Raw genomic sequence first — 21626 nt, 5'->3', positions numbered from 1 at the left:
CTGGGATGGACAAAGTTAAAAATCACACCACACCAGGTTATAGTCCAACAGGTTTATTTGGAAGCAATAGCTTTCGGATTTTGTACTCAAGCACTCAGGGAGATCCGCTCGGTCCAACCTTTTAAGATTGAAAAAATATGTGAGGGGCACACACACACATTCCGTCACACTCGCGCACACATGCACATAATATGTTAAGCAAACACACACACACACACACACACACACACTCTCCCTCACAAACAGAGATTCTCTCACTCACTCACATGCACATACATATGCATGCACACACACATATAAGATTATAAGACCCTACAACAGATAGTGAGGACGGCTGAGAGGATCATCGGGGTCTCACTTCCCTCCATTACAGACATTTAAACCACATGCTGCATCCGAAAGGCTAAGAGCATTTTGGAAGACCCCACACATCCCTCACTTAAACTCCTCTCCCTCCTGCCATCTGGCAGAAGATACCGGAGCATTCGGTCTCTCACGGCCAAACTGTGCAACAGTTTCTTCCCCCGAGCCATCAGGCTCCTTAACACTGTCTGATTGGAGCTGAAAATGTGTTGCTGGAAAAGCACAGCAGGTCAGGCAGCATCCAAGGAGCAGGAGAGTCGACGTTTCGGACATGAGCCCTTCTTCAGGAATGACCCCACCTCCCACCACCAAATCCTCACTTTCTTCTTAATACTGTCTGATTGGACTCTATTCCAACTGAAACTCTGTTGCACAACTTTGAGTTACAGCGAGAACATTATTTTATTAATTATCCTTCTTTCATTACCCTGTAATTTGTAAACACTGGGCCTATTGGCTTGGCGTATCAGGAATTACTGTGCTGTCTTCTTTGTTTTGCACTTCTTATGCACTTTATGTCACCCTGTGTATGACTGTGTAAAGTTAAAAATCACGCAACACCAGGTTATAGTCCAACAGGTTTAATTGGAAGCGCACTAGCTTTCGGAGCGACGCTCCTTCATCAGGTGATTGTGATGAAGGAGCATCGCTCCGAAAGCTAGTGTGCTTCCAATTAAACCTGTTGGACTATAACCTGGTGTTGTGTGATTTTTAACTTTGTACACCCCAATCCAACACCGGCATCTCCAAATTTTGACTGTGTAGTTTGTGTTGTCCATGTAGCACCTTGATCCTGGAGGAACGCTGTCTCGTTTTTACAGTAACTGTTGTATTTGGTAGAAATGTCAAATAAAGCTACTCTTGAATTGACTCCTGACGATGGGGTGAATTTGCATTTGCAGATTTGCATTTGTAGATACATTCTATTTTGTTCAAAAAGCACACAATCTGCAGGCAGTCAGTCCACATGGCATTTTATAAATTCCTACTTAGGAAATAGAACCAGTCTGACTCAAGATTGGAATATATACAGACTCTAACTTTATACCTTTAATACATTGTCTGAGCTGAGATATCACCTTTTTTTGTATATAAAACCTTCAGTTATCTCAGGAATGTGACTTGAACGAAGTTCTGGGATTTACATATTAATGAACCGGAACCTGTATCCCCGGATTAAAGACTGATCAGCAATCTCGGTTTGTTCAATATAGCAGATCAGTTGTATGACACTTTGACCTTTTACTATAAATTTGGTGTCCTCCGATCCTGCCCCACTAACCACCTGATAAAAGAGCAGCGCTCCAAAAGCTTGTACTTCCAAATAAATTTGTTGGACTACAACCCGGTGTTGTGTGATTGTTAACATATTGACATTTCAGGGGCTCATCCATGTACTTTTAAAAGGGTGAGGGTTCCTCCCCCCATGATCCTCCCAGGCCACATAATGCAGATTCCCACCACCCTCTGGGTGAAAATCTTTGGCCTCAAATTTCCTCTAAACTTCCTGGTTTTCACTTTAAAATTATGCCCCCTTGTTATTGCCTCTTCAGCTAAGGGGAACAGATGCTTACTATCCATCCTGTCCGCGGCCCTTATACTCGTACACACCTCAGGTCACCCCCAAAGAAAACAACTCGATCTTATCCAGCCTCTCTGCATTGCTGGCATGCTCCACCCCAGGCAACATCCTGGTGAACCTCCTCTGCACCCCCTGCAGTGCAATCACACCCATCCTGTAGTGTGGCCCAACAAAACTGCACACAGTGCACCAGCTGTGGGCTGGCCAAAGTTTATGTTGTAAACCAGTTATCGAGTTGTGTTAGCAAGTCAGAGAGGGAGTCATAGAGTCATAGAGATGTACAGCATGGAAACAGACCCTTCGGTCCAACCCATCCATGCTGACCACACACCCCAACCCAATCTAGTCCCACCTGCCAGCACCCGGCCCATACACCTCAGTTGAAGGACTGGGGAGGAAGAGATAGGGAATATGGGATTAGGATTACTGCTCACCTGGAGGATAATGACCACCACAACTGTCATTTCTCTGCTGCCTTATTTGTTGAAGGCCTCATTATTTCTGGTCTTTGGAATTTCACTATTTCCAAAACAAACTGTGCTGGTTCAGGGTGTGCACTGGTTTGGAATCCAAATGTCAAAAGAGACAACTGGCATCTCATGAATTCAGGGTGGAACACAATATGAAATGGAAGTTTTGTAATGATGATAAAGTCAGGGCTGGGCATACCCAGGGTAAAACTCAAAATCGATCAACTAGTTCTGGCAGCACACTGGTTCAGTGGTTAACACTGCTGCCTCATAGCACCAGGGTCCCAGGTTCGATTCCAGGCTTGGGCGATTGCCTATGTAGAGTTTGCACATTCTCCCTGTGCCTGGGTGGGTTTCCTCTGGGTGCTCCAGTTTCCTCCCAAAATCCAAAGATGTGCAGGCTAGGGAGGATTAGCGTGGTGCTGGAAAAGACAAGCAGGTCAGGCAGCATCCAAGGTGCAGGAAAATCGACATCTCGGGCATCAGCCATTCCTGATGAAGGGATGTCGATTTTCCTGTTCCCCGGATGCTGCCTGACCTGCTGTGCTTTTCCAGCACCACTCTAATCCAGACTCGGGTTTCGAGCATCTGCAAACCTCGTTTTTACCTCGGGTGGATTGGCCATGCTAAGTTGCCCCATAGTGCAAGGTGCATTAGTCAGAGGGAAATGTGTCTGGGTGGGTTACTGTTCGGAGGGTCAGTGTGGACTGGTTGGGCCGAAGGGCCTGTTTCCACACCGTAGGGAATCTAATCTAGGGTTACCTCCGAAGTGTTGGGTGGCACAGTGGCATTGTGGGCGGCACGGTGGCACAGTGGTTAGCACTGCTGCCTCACAGCACCAGGGACCTGGGTTCAATTCCCGCCTCAGGCGATGAACTGTGTGGAGTTTGCACGTTCTCCCCGTGTCTGCGTGGGTTTCCTCCGGGTGCTCCGGTTTCCTCCCACAATCCAAAGATGTGCGGGTCAGGTGAATTGGCTATGCTAAATTGCCTGTAGTGTTAGGTAAGGGGCAAATGTAGGGGTCTGGGTGGGTTGCACTTCGGCGGGTCGGTGTGGACTTGTTGGGCCGAAGGGCCTGTTTCCACACTGTAATTAATCTAATCTAATCTAATTGAAGTAGCTCACACATGAAATAAACACAAGTTGAAAACAGCCCTCTATGCTCCAGATTCGCCCTTGTTATCTGCAACTCCATGTTTATTTTATAATCTGTGTACCCACCCCTTCCTGAAAAACACACAGGTCCTGTCCTTCAGGACCTCCCTGAAAGTCCACTCTCTTAGACCACGCCCACCCAGTCACACCCTCCTGGCAACACCTTCTTTAGCTCAAAGACTGTACATCCAGAATCTGAGAGTTGTTACAGCATGGACAGAGGCCATTTGGCCCATTGGGTCTGCACCAGATTGCCAAGTGATCAGTTCATTCTGTGCCATCTCCCTCATTCTCCCTGGACCCACTCTTCCTCTACTGGGAGCAGTTCAGTTCATGTGCTACAAATGAACCTGCCTCTCCCCACACTCTCAGATAGTACATTCCAGACCCTAACCACTCGGGTCAACCGGCCTCTCCCCACACTCTCAGATAGTACACTCCAGACCCTAACCACTTGAATGAACCTACCTCCTCCCATACTCTCTGATAGTACATTCCAGACCCTAACCCTGAACTATGTGAGAACCTTTCTTCTCTATGTTATTTTACTGTTTGGGATTATGCCTTTGGATGTTCTCTGATAGTGGAGCTATGGAAAAGCAAGTTTCAATTCTTACTTGAGTGTGCTCCTCCTTTATAATTACATTGTTATATAACTTTCTTGCATTCCTCCTTCAGTGTTATCGCTGGGGTTCCCTCAGCTCTCTGTCATTCCAAGTGACAAAAACACTGTGTCTGTATTTGTTTCTGTGTTTATGGTATACATGTGTGTCTGTGCATGTATGTGTCTGTGGTATGTGTCTGTATGGTGTGTATGTGTTTGTCTGTGTCCTTCAGTGAGTGTGCATGTATGTGTGTGTGTGTGTGTGTGGGTGTATAGTGTGTCTGCGTATCTATGTGTCTGTCTGTCTATGTGTGTTTTCATGTGTCTGCATGTGTCTGTGTGTGTGTGTATATGTGTCTGTCTGTGTGTGTGTCTTATGTGTGTGCACGTGTGTATATATGTGTGTGTATATGTGTCTGTTTGTAAGTCTGTATGTGTGTGTATGTGTCTGTGTGTGTCGTTGCATGTGTGTGCATATATGTGTGTGTGTCTGTGTGTGTATGTCTGTCTGTGTGTGTGTGTGTGTCTGTATGTGTGTGTGTCTGTCTGTATGTGTGTGCATGTGTGTGTATGTGTCTGTCTCTGTATGTGTGTCCGTGTGTGTGTGTCTGTATGTGTGTATGTCTGTGTGTGTGTGTGTGTCTGTATGTGCGCGCACGTGTCTGTGTCTGTCTGTGTGTGTGTGTGTATATATCTGTGTGTGTGTGTGTGTGTGTGTGTGTGGCTGTGTGTGTGTGGCTGTCTGTGTCTCTGTGTGTGTATGTGTCTGTGTGTGTGTGTGTCTGTGTGTGTGTGTGGCTGTCTGTGTGTGTGTGTGTGTGTGTCTGTGTGTGTGTGTGTGTGTGTGTATGTGGCTGTCTGTGTCTGTGTGTGTGTATGTGTCTGTGTGTGTGTGTATGTGTCTGTGTGTGTGTGTGTGTGTCTCTGTATTTGTGTGTATGTCTGTGTGTGTCTGTCTCTCTGTGTGTCTGTGTGTGTCTGTGTGTGTGTATCTCACTGCACCGTCTTTGTTTATTGTTCTTTCACTCGATAAAGAAGCTTGTCCAAATCAGGTGGGTTGCCCCAGACTAAGCTCTAACCTATGATTGGCTATGTAACCTGCCCAAGGTAACATTCATAAGACACCTGCCCAGAAAATGGACCATAATCCTGATAGCCACAGAATCCTGGGAATTGTGCCCAGGACCAGTTTATGTTGGGAAGTTAACGTTCACGTTGTAAAGGATTGATCAGTGGAAGCTGCTCAGAAGCTGCGATTAGCCCACAGACGATCTGTACCTATACTTGACACTCCATCAACCCATATACCGGGAACCCCAAGTCTCTGTGAACCTTGGATGTACCTGGGGAGAAAAATGAAAACTCCTCTTTCACAAAATAAGCAAGCTGGCACATTGGCAGCTCCAAAACTTAGCTTCTGAAATTCTGTTCAGTGGAACTCATGCTTCTGTTCATGAGTGCAGGAGAACTGCACGCTACAAACCCAACTTTGACCCCCCACTGCCCCCAACAATAAGCAGAGTCAGCTTGGGGTCTGGCTAAATATTCTCCAGTTCTTGTGGTTCTGTTCGCCGAGCTGGGAATTTGTGTTGCAGACGTTTCGTCCCCTGTCTAGGTGACATCCTCAGTGCTTGGGAGCCTCCTGTGAAGCACTTTTGTGATCTTTCCAACGGCATCAATGCCGAAGGAAACATGATAGAAGCGCTTCACAGGAGGCTCCCGAGCACTGAGGATGTCATCTAGACAGGGGACGAAACGTCTGCAACACAAATTCCCAGCTCGGCGAACAGAACCACAACAACGAGCACCCGAGCTACAAATTTTCTCCCAAACTTTGAATTCTCCAGTTGTGACAAAGTTTCTATCTAAAGAGTATTTAATAGAAGTAACAGAATAATTTCATCTTGCCTTACAAAGGGTAATAGAGTCATAGAGTTCTACAGCACTCGGACAGGCTCTTTGGCTTAAACTGGTCCATGCCGACCAAAATGTCCATCTTCGCTAACCCCATTTCCCTACACTTTGCCCATATCTTTCTAATCCTTTCCTATCCATGTATTTGTCCAAATGCCTTTTAAATGTTGTTAACGTACCCGCCTCAACCACTTCCACTGACAGCTCATTCCATTTGCACACCACCCTCTGTGTAAAAAAAGTTGCCCCCTCAGGTTCCCTTTTATTCTTTCCCCTCTAACCTTAAACTGATGCCCTCTAGTCCTCGATTCCCCAACCTTGGGAAAAAGACTGAGTGCATTCACCCTATCCATGCCTCTCATGATCTGATACACCTCTGTAAGGTGCCCCCTCAGTCTCCCAAGGTCTAAAGAAAAAGGTCCTAACTTGTCCAACCTCATCCTTTGACCCAGCGTGTTGTCGGGCGAGATTGGACAAGCTAGGATGTGCATGGGCACAAAGTTCAGGAAGGCACAAAGCAGAACCTGAGAATCCTCAAGCTATTCCCTATTAATAGAATTCCGTGTCCAGTCCCAGAATTTAACTGTTCACTGAGCTGCGTCAAATTGACAGAGTGAAGGTAAAATGAGTATGTTCAACTGTGTGACAAAGACGGGGACTATTATGTTGCATTCCAAAGCCAATCAAGTTTATGTTTCACAAACCACTCCCTAACCCAGAAGAGAAAAACACACAGGAAACCTGATGAATGAGACACTGGGCCCGAGACAGAGACATTGTCCGGGGAACGGGGTGGGGGGTTGAAGTGGCAGGCAGCTGGAAGCCTACTGTCTTTTTTGTGGACAGAACGCAGAAGCCGTTCATGTGATTTGGACGGACTGGCCATTCCAAATTGCCCATGCTTTCCAGGGATGTGTGGGCTAGGCAGGATCAGCCATGGGAAATGCAGGGTTACAGGGATAGGATAGGGGGGTGGAAGGGTGGGTTTGGGTGGGATGCTTTTTGGAGGGTCGGTGTGGACTCAATGGGCCGAATGATCTGCTTCCTTCACTGTAGAGACTCTACGTCGCACTCTCCTGCCATTTCTCTTTTCTCTTCAGGTAAATATCTGGTTTCCCCTTCGATTGAATCCATTAACATCACACTCTCTGGCACAGCTTGGCTGACCCTGATTCTGGCTGCCTGCAGGTCTTAGCGAGTTTCCCACTTCGACTGGGACATCACATCCATCCCAGGACAAGCCAAACAGAGGCACGCACGAGAATTCCTCGAAGCATGGCATTCCAACCGGAACTCCATCAACAAACACATCGAGTTAGACCCCATCTACCACCCCCTGAGAAAAAGCACAGGAAATGACATTACAGCAGGAAATGATGTCACCAACCCAAAGAAACCCAAAAATATAAACAGAAAGCAGGAATTATCAACAGTGCTTCACCCCAGAGGCCCACTGAAGATGTTACCTAGTGGGGTGACGAAACGTCTGGAAATGAACCTCTCAGCTCAGTGAGCAAATCTACATCCAGTGCCTACAGGTCTACTTTTTCTCCTCACTGGCAACTGAGTCTCTCCAGCAACTTCTGTTTGTGTTTCTGATCTGAAGCATCCACAGTGGCTTTGTTTTACCAAAGTTATCCCCTACGACACCGCTGGCCTGCTGGCTTTGCTTAAATCCACTGGTTCTCAACACCACGCGCTAATTGGAGTGAGAGTTTATGCTCGAAACACCGACCGTCCTGCTGCCTGACCTGCTGTGCTTTTCCAGCGCCACACACTTCGACTCTGATCTCCAGCATCTGGAGTCCTCACTTTCTCCTGGAAAGATAAACCAGCGAACACATTTCAATCGAAGGACACATACTTGGCCTTATAAACCTTAACATGAAGCCCCAGTCCTTTCACTTCTGTGTATTAATTGAGGGGTGTATAAGATTACAAGGGGTATGGACAGGACAGCTGTTCCCATGGGTTGAGGGGTCAGTCATGAGATTTTAGGGGAAAGGGGCAGGAGTTTCAGAGGGCATTTGACAGAAAACCTATGATCACTCTGAGTGTGTGGGAATCTGGGATGTACCGCCTGGGAAGGTAGTGGAGGCTGGAAAACTTATAATTTGTCAAAAATATTTGAACGAACAGTTGAAATATTGTACCATTCAAGGGTATGGGCTAAAGGCAGGAAACTGGGATTGGTGTGCCTTTAGTGTTGGTTAAGTCAGTGCAGACTCAATGGGCTGAAGGGCCTTTTTTGTGAATCTATTCATTCACAGATCTGTCTAATGATTATGAATAAGATCCTCCCTTGCCCCGGAAGCATCGCAGAATATTTGGTCAGATCCCAGCAATGTTTGGTTTGTGCAGTGAGTGAGCTGGAGGTCTATGTGACATTGGAAACCACAAAATTACTCAAAGCACTTCAAATCCTGAGTAATGTTCCACATAATGAGAGCTGAAGTGCGAATCAAAGAAAGCTGCTTCAACTTGTAAATCTTAATTAGCGACACAAAGGTCTTTAATTGAACTGATCACTGGATCAGATCCTGTGGTGCATGTATTTTAGTTCAGTCTTGGGATGTTCGCATCAATTTATTGCCCTTCCCTACCTGCTCTTAGTTACAACTGAGTGGCTTTCTAGACTATTGAAGAGTCAATCACTTTTGTATTGGTCTGGGGCCCCATCTAGTTTAGCGGTTTTCATCCCAATCAAGACATTATTAAACCAATTTAAAAATCACACAATACTGGCACAGTGGTTAGCACTGCTGCCTCACAGCGCCAGAGACCTGGGTTCAATTCCCGCCTCAGGCGACTGACTGTGTGGAGTTTGCACATTCTCCCCGTTTCTGCGTGGGTTTGCTCCGGTTTCCTCCCACAGTATAAAAATGTGCAGGTCAGGTGAATTGGCCATGCTGAATTGCTTGTAGTGTTCGGTGTAGGAGAAGATTGTAGGAGAAGCGCCCATTGGGTGCGCTTCAGTGGGTCGGTGTGGACTTGTTGGGCTGAAGGGCCTGTTTCCACACGGACACACATACACACCGACACACACACACACACACACATGGACACACACACACTGACACACAGTCATTCCTATCCACACACACAGGCACTCCTACAGACACACAAATTCCTCCAGGCCTATACACTCAAGCAGACCCTCTCTCATACACAAGCTCTCATACGCTCACACATACACTCCCACACTCACATATGCACCCTTTCACAGACTTATACCCCTTTACACTCACACTCACACACATACACACACACACACACACACACACACATATAAGTTTGTGGGATGAATTTGTACATTTGTATATTTTATTTTACTCAAAAACTGCATGAATCCATGTGAGATTCTGTAAATCTGTTTTTTAGATTAGAATCAGTCTGAACAATGGGGCACAGACAGCCGCACACAGGGCACCTCACACCTTCAATGCATCATCTGGGCCGACATGACACCGATTGTTAAAGGTCATTTGAGAATGTAACTTTAATAAAGTTCTGGGATTTACAAATGAAAGAACTGGAACCAACATGGTCATTCTAAAAGATGAGGAACTTAACAAACAATCCAGGTCTTTTTCAATACATCATGTCAGTTATATCACACTGTAAACTTTTGCTATAAATTCTGTGTCTTTTGATCTTACACTCCACGACTATCTGATGAAGGAGCGGCGCTCTGAAAGCTCGTGCTTCCAAATAAACCTGTTGGACTGTAACCTGGTGTGGTGTGATGTTTAACTATATCGCAGAAGGAAATTCTATCCATGCGGTGCACAAACAATTGCTTCATTTCCTGCCTCCTTTACAAGAATGGCGAATGGAGTTTAATTTGGATAAGTGTGATGTGTTACATTTTGATATACAAACAGAGACAGGACTTATACAATTAAAAGTAGGGCCCTGGGTAGTATTATAGAACAAGGAGAGGTCCAGGAACATAATTCTTTGAAGTTTGCACCACATGTAGACAGCTTGGTTAAGAAGGGGTTTAGCCCACTTGCCTTCACTGCTCCAGCTCCAGGCTGATACTAATGTTCTTTTCTTGCTCTTAAATGTGATCCTCATTTAAAAGAAGCCACTTTTCAGCTCTATTGAAATCAACTGGATGATGATTAGATTCCCTACGGTGTGGAAACAGGCCTTTCAGCCCAACTAGTCCACACTGACCCTCCAAAGAGTATCCCACACAGACTCATTTTCCCTCTGACTAATGCACCTAACACCGTGGGCAATTTAGCATGGCCAATTCCTCACCCTAACCTGCATATCTTTGGACTGTGGGAGGAAACCAGAGCACCCGGAGGAAACCCACGCAGACACGGGGAGAACGTGCAAACTCCACACAGACAGCCGCCTGAGACTGGAATCGAACCTGGGACCCCGGTGCTCTGAGGCAGCAGTGCTAACCACTGAGCTATCGCACTGGCCCGTAATGCCTCACGCTGCAGATTTTTTGCCTTTGAGTATAGGGATTGGGATGTTGTGTTGAGGTTGTACAGAGCATTGCTAAGGCTTCTACTGAAGAACTGTTCCCAGTTCTGGTTGCCCTGTTATAGAAAGGGGTTCAGAAAATATTGACCAGGATATTGCTGGGAATGAGGGGTTTGAGTTATGAGGAGAAGCTGGATAGGTTGGGACTTCTTCCACGGGATTTTAGGAGGTTGAGAGGTGACCGCATAGAGGATTATAAAATAATGAGGGGCATAGATAAGGTGAATGGCAGGTATCTTTTCTCTCAGGTGGAGGATGTTAAAACTAGGGGTATGTTTTTAGAGAGGAGAGAATTTTTAAAAAGACATGGGAGTCAACTTTTTTTACACAGGTAGTGGTTCACATGTGGAATAGACTTCCTGAGGATGTGAGTACAGTTACAATTTTTAAAAGACATTTGGATAAGTCCATGAACAGTAACTGGGGGGTTTGGAGGGATACAGGCCAGGTGGGACTAGTTTAGTTTGGGATTATGTTCAGCACAGACTGGTTGGGCCAAAGGGTCTGTTTCTGACTCCATACATTTGTAGCTGCCAATTTTTACTGATTGTGGGATCTTGCTGGGTGCAAACCAGCCACCCCAGTTGCTCGGAAGAGAGTGGTGATTTCTAAGCGTCAGTCTCTCCAAGAGCCGATCTACAACCAGCCTGCGTGAGTTATTTTGCTAATTTACAGTGGGTTATAACTCTGATGCGATTTTGCCACCATCAGGTCAGTCAAGAGGCTGCAGCTGCCTCTTATGTTGTACAGGCAAACATCTGCAGCGTGAGGCATTATGGGGCAGCGTGGTGGCTCAGTGGTTAGCCCTGCTGCCTCAGAGCGCCGGGGTCCCAGGTTCGATTCCAGCCTCAGGAGGCTGTCTGTGCGGAGTTTGCACATTCTCCCCGTGTCTGCGTGGGTTTCCTCCGGGTGCTCCGGTTTCCTCCCACAGTCCAAAGATGTGCAGGTTAGGGTGAATTGCTGCTGAAAATGTGTTGCTGGGAAAGCGCAGCAGGTCAGGCAGCATCCAAGGAGCAGGAGAATCGACGTTTCGGGCATAAGCCCTTCTTCAGGGTGAGGAATTGGCCATGCTAAGTTGCCCACAGTGTTAGGTGCATTAGTCAGAGGGAAAATGAGTCTGGGTGGGTTACTCTTCGGAGGGTCAGTGTGGACTAGTTGGGCTGAAAGGCCTGTTTCCACACCATAGGGAATCTAATCATCGTCCAGTTGATTTCAACAGAGCTGAAAAGTGGCTTCTTTTAAATGAGGATCACATTTAAGAGCAAGAAAAGAACATTAGTATCAGCCTGGAGCTGAAGTAGTATCATAGAGGTGTGACAGCACAGGAAAAGGACCTTCAGCCCATTACATCAATGCTGGTCATCATCATTTATCTATCGTAACCCCCAATAGCCAACAGCCTTGTGTGCTCTGGTGTTTCAAGTGCTTATATGAACACTTCATAAATATCTTGAGTGTTCCTGCCATTCATCATTTCATGTCTGCTCCATCTTTCAATGACATCAGCAGCAGTAGGTCATTGGGGTGGCAGAGTGGCTCAGTGGTAGCAATGCTACTTCACGGCGCCAGGCACCTGGGTTTGATTCCAGCCTCGGGCGACTGTCTGTGTTGGGGTTTTGCACATTCTCCCCGCCTCAGCGTGGGTTTCCTCTGGGTGCTCCGGTTTCCTCCCACAATCCAAAGATGTATAGGTTAGGTTGGATTGGCTGTGCTAATTTGTCCGTAGGATCCAGGGATAGGCAAGCTGGGTGGGGTTTGCCATGGGAAACGCAGGGTTATAGTTCACACTAACACTCCAAAGAGGGTTGATGGGCTGAATGGCTTGCTTCCACACGGTAAGGATTCTATGATTCAGCCTCTTCATGTCTACGCCATCTTTCAATGAGATCCTTGTTGACCTTTCACTTTAACATTGTTCTTCTGCACCATTCCTGAATCTGTCAATGCCCATTCATATGGTCAGTTGATCACCATCCAGTAGTCAGTGGGGTTTCCCAGATGGTCTTAGATGCGTTTAGTTTTGGCTGTGGCTCCTCTTGATATCATTCCTGGCTGGCTTTCTGAACTCTATGGAGCTGTCAGGAAGTTTAACTAAAATCCTCCACCTAAAACCTCCCCAATGATCAGGTAGTTTAAGAAATGCATTCAGAAAACCTTATGGTAATTTTGGTAGGTAATTTCACTCTTCCTCTCCCTTGGGACACTAGAGAGCTTGAGATATAAAGAGAGGCTAGATAGGAAGAAGGGCTCATGCCCGAAACATTGATTCTCCTGCTCCTTGGATGCTGCCTGACCTGCTGCGCTTTTCCAGCAACACATTTTCAGCTCTGATCTCCAGCATCTACAGTCCTCACTTTAACCTGGATAGGCTGGGGCTTGTTTCACTGAAGTGAAGGAGGTTCAGGGGTTATAGAGGTTTATAAAATCCTGAGGGGGACAGATAAGTTGAATGGCAAGCATCTTTTCCCCAGGATCGGGGGCAGTTTCAAAATGAGAGGGGATATTGTTAAGGTGAGCGGGGAATGATTTAAAAATGGCGAGGGGCAATTGTTTTACACATGGAGTGGTTCGTGTGTGGAATGAACTGTGAGAGGAAATGATGGATGTGTGTCCAATTACAATGTTTAAGAAACATTTGGATAAGGACATGAATTTGGAGGGATATGGTCCAGGAGCAGGCAGGTGGGACTAGTTTAGTTTGGGATTATGTTTGGCATGGACTGGTCTGTTTCCGTGCTGTATGACTCTATGACTTTACTTGCTGGAGCATGACACAGACAAAGTGAGTGTGTACCCGCTGGCTGGGTTTTCCAGACGTTGTTCACCAGGAAATGTAGCTTACGGAGTGTCACTGCACATCACGTTTAGTTGAGTAGGACATTCTCCATGTCAGCTGTGGGTGAATCGGAAGGATTCACTGCTTGTCCGTGTTATGAATGCACCTCCCTTGGTCACTTGATCCTGAGGTGGGACTCCTAGCTCAGTAGCAAGGACGCTACCCACTGCACCACAACACCTGATTTGGAACGCTGGTAACATCTTTTAAATATTACTTTGTCTTTTGCTGTGCCTTATTTCTCAATATAATTATTGCATTTCCAATAAATCTAACCAATTCACTATGGTCAACTTAGCACGGCCAATCCACCCTAACCTGCCCATCTTTGGATTGTGGGAGGAAACCGGAGAGTTTGAGAGTTTAGTATTTCCCCATTAAATTTGTAAAGTAGAAGATATTGGAACAGAAAGATTGTCACTCAGTCCCTTGAATCAGTTCCATTGGATCATGGCTCATCTGTTTCTTAACTCCACCTACCTCTCAGATAGCACCAATGCTCACCGGACCTCTGCCATTGTGATGACCATCTGGATTACCCTGCCTGAAAGGAAGGTGTGATGTGGAGGTGCCGGTGTCGAATTGGGGTGGACAAAGTTAAAGATCACACAACACCAGGTTATAGCCCAATGGGTTTATTCGGAAGCACTAGTTTTCGGAGCACTACCCCTTTGTCAGGTAGCTAGTGGGGCAGGCTCATAGCACACAGAATTTATAGTAAAAGATTAGAGTACAACACCACTGCTGCAATATATTGAACAAACCTAGATCGCTGTTCAGTCTTTAATCACTGAGAATGAGGATGCGGGTTTTGATTCATTAACATGTAAATCTCAGAACTTCTTTCAATTCACATTCCTGAGATAAATCAAGGTTTTATATAAAAAAATGTGACGCCTCAGCTCAGACAATGTGCTAAAGGTGTGAGGTTAGAGTCTGTCTTTGACAGACACCATCTCTGACAGACTCTAACCTCACACCTCTAATGCATTATCTGAGCTGGGATGTCACTTTTTATATAAAACCTGAAGTTATCTCAGGAATGTGACTTGAAAGAAGTTCTGAGATTTACATATTGATGAATCGAAACCTGCATCCCCATTCTAAGCGATTAAAGACTTAAAAGCAATCTAGGTTTGTTCAACACATCGCAGCAGTTGTATGGCACTTTGATCTTTTACTATAAATTCTGTGTGCTATGATCCTGTCCCACTAGCTATATGATGAAGGAGCAGCGCTCCAAAAGCTTGTGATTTTAAACAAGCCTGTTGGACTGTAATCTGGTGTTGTGGGATTTTTTTTAACTTTGAAAGGACAATGGAACTCCTTTCAAGTGTAACTATTAGAAATTTGTCAGGAAGGGAGGGTGGGTATTGGATTGGAAAGAGTTGGGAGTGGTATTAGGGATGATGGTGGAGCAGGTATTGTCGCCTATCCTTACTGATTGTAGTCTATGCTTCAGGAAGCCATGGATCCAATTACAGAAATGTGGACAACAATATATCCCTCCCCGATGAGCTCAATGCATTCTACATTTAAAAGAGTTGGGAGTGGGAGATGGTGCATGATGACACCATCTTGTAAAGCACAGCACTTGACATAGTATATAACACAACAAATAGTCTTGAGAGAGAATACCCTGAGGCTTTGTTCATTATAACTAGTGGCTTCAACCAGGCCAACCTTGAGAATGTGCTCCTAAAATACCATTAACACATCTCCTATCCCACCAGAGGCCTGAACATCCAGGACCATTGCTACACAGTCATCAAAGATGCTCCATTGCTATTCCACCTTTTGGAAAATCAGGTCACAACGCTGTGCTCCCCCTCCTGGTTGAAACATGCAGAAATGGAAAAGTGAGGACCCAGTGCCGAAGGTAGCGCAGTGTTGGTCTGAGGCAGCGGAAGGTCTTCCGAAGGACTGCTTAGAATGGTCAGACTGATCCTCATTCAAGACCTCAGTGGCCGAGCTAAATGAGTGTGCCAGCACCGTTACAGACATCATTGGTAAGCATGTGCAAGACTGCGTGCTCCCCAACTAGAAACCGTGGATGAACCGAAACACCCACTCTCTCCTGAAGTCCAGGACTGAGGCACACAAGTCAAGTAACCCTGACCTATCCAGGAAAATCAAGTAGGACCTTTGTAAGGCCATCGGAGACACCAAGAAGCAATATTAAAGTAAGCTGAGACTCAGACTAACCATAGGGACACCCATTGCTTAGGCCAAGGCTTACACAATGTAATGGGCTACAAAGCAAAGTAGAATAGAATTGTGGACAACAGTATATCCCTCCCTGATGAGCTCAATGTATTCTACACTTGCTTTGAACAGAAGGGCAGTGAAATGATCACACCTATCCCAACAGCCTCAGTTGCACCTGTACCCACGATCACTGCCACTGACATTAGAGCTGCTATCTTGAGAGTGAGCCCTTAGAAAGTGACCAGCCCAGATGGAGTCCCCAGCCGTACACTCAGATCATGTGTGACCCAGTTGGCGGGAGTATTCGCACTTAGCTTTAACCTCTCCTTACTACGACCTGAAGTCCCCACCTGCTTCAAGAAGACAGCCATCATCCCTGTCCCAAAGAAAAACCATGCAGTGTGCCTCAATGGCTACCACCAGGTGGCTCTGACCACCATCATTATGAAATGCTTTGGGAAGTTCTTCATGGCTCACATCACCTCTGACCTCCCAGAATGCTTTGATCCTTTGCAATTCGCCAATCGACACAACAGGTACACAGCAGAAACCGTCACCTTGGCCCTCCACTGATTCCTGGAACATCTCGGTAACAACAGTTCCACCTTCAACACCATAATTCCAAACCAACTCACCTCTAAATTCGGAGACCTAGGTCTCAGCTCCTCCCTCTGTAACTGGATCCATGACTTCCCGAAGAATAGACCACAATCAGTAAGGATAGGTGACAATACCTCCTCCATGGTAATCTTCAACACCAGTGTCCTGCAAGGCTGCGTACTCAGGCCCCTACTGTACTGCTTATATCCACACATCTGTGTGGGCAGATTCTGCCACAACTCTACTTACAAGTTTGCTGACTATACCACCATTGTAGCTCGGATCTCAAATAACAACAGAATACAGGAATGAGATTGAGACCTTAGCGGCGTGGTGTAACTATAACAATCTCTCCATTAATGGCAGTGAAATGAGGGAGCTGGGTCATTGACTTCAGGAAGCAGAGTGGAGGGCACGCCCCTGTCTATATCAGTGGTGCTGAGGTGGAGATGGTCCAGAGCATCACATTCAACAATTACAACAATCTGTCCGGGTCTACCCACATCGATGCAATAGTCAAGCAAGTACAACAACACCTCTCCTTCCTTAGGAGGCTAAGGAAATTCAGCATGTCCACAGGGGCTCCTACTAATTTTTATAGATGCAACATAGAAAGCATTCTATTTGGATGCAGTGTGGTATAGCAACTGCTCCTCCCAGGACGGTAAGAAATTACCGAGAGTTGTGTACATAGCCGAGTCCATGAACCAAGCCAACTTCCCATCCATTGATTCCACCTCTAGTTCCCACCGCCTCAGGAAAGCAACCAACATCATCAAAGACCCCTCGTGCCCCAGTTATACTCTCTTCCACACTCTTCTGTCAGGGAGATGATATGAAAGTTTGAAAACACTTGCAAAAAGATTCAGAAACAGCTTCTTCCCTATTGTTACCAGACTCTTGAACAGACCTCTCAAATCTTAATTCTGATTTCTCTGTCTCTGCATGTTATCTGTGGATGTAGCACTCTGGTCCACTACCCTGATGCACCCTTGTATAGCATGCAGAACAACACTTTTCACTGTATCTCGGTACATGTGACAACAATAACTCAATCCATCCATCAATTGGCCCTCTATAAACTAACCTAATGTAATGCCTAGAGGACATGTTTGAAATCCCATTGCTGGAATTCATATTCAGTTAATAAAATCCTGAAATTAAAAACAAGGTACCAATGATTGATTGTTGTCAAACCTAATGTCCTGCCAGGATGGAAATCTGCTGTACTTACCTGGTCTGGCTGCAGTATCTCCAGACCCACAGCAATGTGGTTGACTCCTAACTGACCTGTCAAACGATGTCACTTCCCCTCTGGTCAGGTTCAGTTGGAGTTTGGAAGGCAAATGCAATTAGCATTCATTTCAGGCGGACTGGAACCCAAGAGCAGGAATGTACTGCTGAGGCTGTATAACACTCTGGTCAGACCGCATTGGGGATATTGTGAGCAATTTTGGGCCCTGTAGCTAAGGAAAGATATGTTGGCCTTGGAGGGGGGGGGGCGCGGGGGGGGAGGGGGGTCCAGAGGAACTTTACTAGCCTGGTCCTGGGGATGAAGGGCTTGTCGTATGAGAAGTGGTTAAGGTCTCTGGGTCTGCAATCGATGGAGATTTGAAGGATGGGGTGAGGGGATATCTGGTTGATACTTACAGAATACATGAGGGGCCTGGATAGAGTGGACGTGGAGAATATGTTTCCACCAGTAGGAGAGACTAGGACCCAGGGGCACAGCCTCAGGGTGAAGGGATGACCCTTTAGAGTCATACAGTCACCTCACATTTATCTGTATTAAACTCCATCTGCCACTTCTCTGCCCATTGGCCCATCTGGTCAAGATCCTGTTGTAATATGTGCTAACCCTCTTCGCTGTCCACTACACCTCCAATTTTGGTGTCATCTGCAAACTTACTAACTGTACCTCTTGTGCTCGCATCCAAGTCATTTATGTAAATAACTAAAAGTAGAGGACCCAGCACCGATCCTTGTGGCACTCCACTGGTCACAGGCCTCCAGTCTGAAAAACAACCCTCCACTATCACCCTCTGTCTTCTACCTTTGATCCAGTTCTGTATCCAAATGGCTAATTCTCCCTTTAAGACTGAGTTGAGGTGAAATTTCTTCAGCCAGAGGGTGGGGAATCTGTGGGACGCATTGCCACAGAGGGCTTTGGATGTCCAGTCACTGAGTGAGTAAGGGGACAAGGGTTATGGGAGAATGAGGTTGAGAAATATCAGCCATGGTTGAATTGTGGAGCAGAGTTGATGGGCTGAATGGCCTAATTTTACTCCTATATCTTTGGTATTATGGTTTAATTAGGGACAGACAATAAATATCTTGCCTTAGTCTCATCAATTTTTTTAAAGAGCTTGGATGTGGCTTCTCTCTGTGTTATAAAGCGTACAAATCCTACGGCTCTGCACTTAAATAAAATGAGCACAGACTCTATTCGCTTGAGAGTTGCAACCTGTGGATTCCCCAGAGAAACCTTCCTTCAGCCCTTTTGCAGAATAAGGGGATAGGTGAAAGCTTCTGCAATTAAGTCTGTCCATCGAAATGGGATGGGTCTGCCCGTGGAAAAGCACAGAGATTCCATAGACAGCCAGCAGGTGGAGACATTGCACTAACCATTGGAAAAGCAATTGATTGACCTGGTTCGGAAACATGGAAGATGGATTCACCTCCGAATGAGACGTCGTGATGGCTTTATCCTGTAGCTCAGTCATGCTCAGTCCCTATTGAAATAGCTCCACAGAGGCCAGTATCCCGTCACCCTTTAGTTACTCATGGAAAGTCCTTGATGCTGATCCAGCTCTCAGAGTGAACAGGACCTCTGACCCCTCCTGTTTAGCCAGGGTTCCCTGATTGGACCAGGTCAATAGCCCCAATCAGGGAACTCAGATTCTTTGAGGTTCACCTGGCTGATCTCATTACAATCACTTCCTCTATATATAAAGAATATTTGGTCATGTCTGATGTGAAGATCTCTCGATCTGGTTGGGATAGGGTTATGGGGTGTCTGGTGGTGTTCAGTTTCAGGGGGGAGAGGTTTGGGTGTGTGTGGTGGTGCCGATTAGAATGACAGGTGACCTCGAAGGTCTCTTCCAAGGGTGGGTACTGAAAGGATGTTTCCCCCTCCGTGGGAGAGACCAGAATGGAGAGGACACATCTTCAAATCAAGATGTCTCCTCATCTCGGAGTGAGGCAAGATCCTCTGGCAGGGTCAAGATCTTTATTGAAGCTCTCTCCCCTGGGAGGTTGGTGGGGAGTAGTGGTCAGTGAGAGAGTTTTGACTGATGAGGGAGTTACAGGGATATTAAGGCAAGGCAGGAAAGTGGATTTGAGGCTAGAATCAGCCATGGTAATACCAAATGACACAGAGGACTTGAAGGGGCTGACCGTGAGTCAATCAGGATTCCTGATGAAGGGCTTATGCTCGAAACGTTGACTCTCCTGCTCTTCGGATGCTGCCTGACCAGTTATGTTTTTCCAGCGCAGCACGTTTTAACTCTGACCTCCGGCATCTGCAGTCCTTGCTTTCTCCCGGTTGAAGGACTGAATGGCCTACCTTGGCGATAGATTCACATGTCTTGAAACAGCAGTTGTCTCTTAGACGTTGGCAGCTCGTGAAAACCCAGTAAAGGTCAACCCTTTGCTTCAGAAAGGTCAGCTGAAGGTTAGTAGTTTTATGGCAAGTGTGCATTTCCTGTTCAATTGCAACACCTGATATTTGTCACTCTGCGATTGAGGGTAAGGATCCCATTATAGAGTCGTAGAGTCATAGAGATGTACAGCACAGAAACAGACCCTTCAGTCCACCTTGCCCCTGCCGACCAGATATGCCAATCCAATCTAGTTCCACCTGCTGGCCCATATCCCTCCAAACCCTTCCTATTCATAAACCCATCCAAATACCTTTTAAATGTTGCAATTGTACCAGCCTCCACCACTTCCTCTGGCAGCTCATTCCATACACATACCACCCTCTGTGTGAAAAAGTTGCCCCTGAGGTCTCTTTTATACCTTTCCCCTCTCACCCTAAACCTATGCCCTCTAGTTCTGGACTCCCCCAGCCCAGGGAAAAGACTTTGTCTATTTATCCTATCCTCGTTAAATCAGAAGTCCCATATACCATGGCGGGTAATCAGCAAAATGAGCCCTCTTTCTGAGACCATGGCCTGGATTTTTCTTCGAATCCTGTTCCCAGTGGAATTCTGGGTCTCAGTTCAGGAAAGACTAGCGGCTGCACCGGAGAAACTCTACACGGGGCAGTTCGAGTTAAGTGCCCCACACATAACTGGGGATGAGGACTTTAGAATGGGTGGCACGGTGGCACAGTGGTTAGCACTGCTGCCTCACAGCGCCAGAGACCCGGGTTCAATTCCCGCCTCGGGCAGCTGTCTGTGTGGTGGTTGCACGTTCTCCCCGTGTCTGTGTGGGTTTCCTCCGGGTGCTCCGGTTTCCTCCCACAGTCCAAAAATGTGCAGGTCAGGTGAATTGTCCCTAGTGTTAGGTGAAGGGATAAAATGTAGGGGAATGGGTGGGTTGCTGTTCGGAGGGTCAGTGTGGACTTGTTGGGCCGAAGGGCCTGTTTCCACACTGCAAGTAATTTAAATCTAAAAAGTCTCAAAGGGTTAAAGGACTAAATAATCCATTGGAATTTCGGAGCATGAGGGGTGACCTGATTGAAATATAACAGATTCTTCGAGGAGTTGACAGAGGAGGTGTGGAGAGGTTGTTTGGGAGAGTCCGACACCAGAATATTTTTCTTCCATTTATTCATCCAGGAATTATCGCCCAAAGGGCAGATCGGAGTTAACCACATTGCTGTGGGTCCTGAGTCTCGTGAAGGCTAGGCCAGGTCAGTTTCCCAGGAGGACATGAGTGAACCAGATGGCCATCCTTAGACTCTCCATGCCAGTTGTGTTTTTGTTGTAGAAATCAATTTCCAACATCTGCCGTGGCCTGATCCGAACCCGGGTTCCCAGAATCCTCCTGGGTCTTTGGATTGACGGTCCAACAGTTATACCACTAGACCATCGCCATCCTCTGACAACTGCAGAATAAGGGGGTGCCAACATAAGACAGACATGAGGAGGCATTTCCTCTCTCTGAGGGGAGTGAATCTGCGGACGTTTTTACCGCAGAGGTCTGTTGCGGTTGGGTCATTTAGTACGCTCAAGGCTGACAAAGACAGGGATTTCACCAGTAAGGGGAATCTAGGGTTTTATGAGGAAGGGAGAGATGTGGAGTTGAAGGTTATCAGATCTCATTAAATGGCGATGTAGACTTGAAGGGCCCACTTCCCTCCTATATGCTCCGGTCTTTGGAGGTTACAGAGAGATCGAAAAGGAACAGGGCATCTCAAAACCCATTGGAGAGAAACAGCAC

The sequence above is a fragment of the Hemiscyllium ocellatum genome, chromosome 45 (assembly GCF_020745735.1).
Source record: "Hemiscyllium ocellatum isolate sHemOce1 chromosome 45, sHemOce1.pat.X.cur, whole genome shotgun sequence".
In the NCBI taxonomy this organism is placed as follows: domain Eukaryota; kingdom Metazoa; phylum Chordata; class Chondrichthyes; order Orectolobiformes; family Hemiscylliidae; genus Hemiscyllium; species Hemiscyllium ocellatum.
This window is presented reverse-complemented; position numbering follows the sequence as displayed.